The 1,806-nt window shown below is 30.8% G+C and overlaps 1 long non-coding RNA gene across 1 annotated transcript; it reads right to left on the bottom strand.

The window, feature by feature from the left end:
* Positions 1 to 79: 79 nt before the first annotated feature.
* Positions 80 to 1,307, bottom strand: LOC117111346. Its single transcript, XR_004445859.1, has 4 exons — positions 1,216 to 1,307; positions 835 to 870; positions 468 to 503; positions 80 to 120 (listed from the first exon to the last, which is right to left on the bottom strand). It is a non-coding gene; the product is annotated as an uncharacterized LOC117111346 (long non-coding RNA).
* Between the last annotated feature and the right edge of the window lie 499 nt (positions 1,308 to 1,806).

Below are 1,806 nucleotides of genomic sequence, written 5' to 3' on the forward strand. Positions count from 1 at the left end.
ATCGACTAAGTATGTGTTGAAAATATAATATTATGTTTTTATGAGGTCTAAATGGCACTGTTTAGAAATAGTCGAAATATCCACCTGTATCTGCAGCATCTCCTGGACCTGCTCCATCCGCTGAAATAAGATTTATTGAACAGCTTTAATGACAAACTGACTATGTACATGCGTCTATACTAAGTTATTTATATTATAATACCACTTAGAAAAACTTTAATATAAGTAAACTTAGTATAAAAAGTGAAAATGTTAAGAAAAAAACTTAAAATGTACACGTTTCTATTATTATTTAAAGTTTTTTTTTTTCTAGGGCTGCGATGCTTATTTAAAGTATATCAGATGATAGTGGTGATGATGATGACGGAAATGATGTTTACGAATCGACTAAGTATGTGTTGAAAATATAATATTATGTTTTTATGAGGTCTATAATGGCACTGTTTAGAAATAGTCGAAATATCCACCTGTATCTGCAGCATCTCCTGGACCTGCTCCATCCGCTGAAATAAGATTTATTGAACAGCTTTAAGGACAAACTGACTATGTACATGCGTCTATACTAAGTTATTTATATTATAATACCACTTAGAAAAACTTTAATATAAGTAAACTTAGTATAAAAACGTGAAAATGTTAAGAAAAAACTTAAAATGTACACGTTTCTATTATTATTTAAAGTTTTTTTTTCTAGGGCTGCGATGCTTATTTAAAGTATATCAGATGATAGTGGTGATGATGATGACGGCAATGATGTTTACGAATCGACTAAGTATGTGTTGAAAATATATACAGTCTATAATGGCACTGTTTAGAAATAGTCGAAATATCTACCTGTATCTGCAGCATCTCCTGGACCTGCTTCATCCGCTGAAATAAGATTTATTGAACAGCTTTAAGGACAAACTGACTATGTACATGCGTCTATGCTAAGTTATTTATATTATAATACCACTTAGAAAAACTTTAATATAAGTAAACTTAGTATAAAAACGTGAAAATGTTAAGAAAAAACTTAAAATGTACACGTTTCTATTATTATTTAAAGTTTTTTTTTTCTAGGGCTGCGATGCTTATTTAAAGTATATCAGATGATAGTGGTGATGATGATGACGGCAATGATGTTTACGAATCGACTAAGTATGTGTTGAAAATATAATATTATGTTTTTATGAGGTCTAAATGGCACTGTTTAGTAATAGTCGAAATATCCACCTGTATCTGCAGCATCTCCTGGACCTGCTCCATCCGCTGAAATAAGATTTATTGAACAGCTTTAAGGACAAACTGACTATGTACATGCGTCTATACTAAGTTATTTATATCATCTAGATGTGTATAAGAGACAGATGTACATGCGTCTATACTAAGTTATTTATATTATAATACCACTTAGAAAAACTTTAATATAAGTAAACTTAGTATAAAAACGTGAAAATGTTAAGAAAAAACTTAAAATGTACACGTTTCTATTATTATTTAAAGTTTTTTTTTTCTAGGGCTGCGATGCTTATTTAAAGTATATCAGATGATAGTGGTGATGATGATGACGGCAATGATGTTTACGAATCGACTAAGTATAGACATGCGTCTATACTAAGTTTAGTTACGTTATAATACCACTTAGGAAATGTTAATGTAAACTTAGTATAAAAACGTGAACATTACATTGTATATTTAAGTATATCGTCACCGTTTTCACTGGCCAATAAGAAACTGGAAATTGTAAACGCGTACGTGTGATTGGTTGCAGAGCCGTAGATAGAGAGAGTTTGGCCAACTCGGTTTCAATCACGTGACTTACAC

The sequence above is a fragment of the Anneissia japonica genome, unplaced genomic scaffold (genome assembly GCF_011630105.1).
Source record: "Anneissia japonica isolate Jap-2015-1 unplaced genomic scaffold, ASM1163010v1 scaffold34994_len1752_cov127, whole genome shotgun sequence".
NCBI lineage: Eukaryota > Metazoa > Echinodermata > Crinoidea > Comatulida > Comatulidae > Anneissia > Anneissia japonica.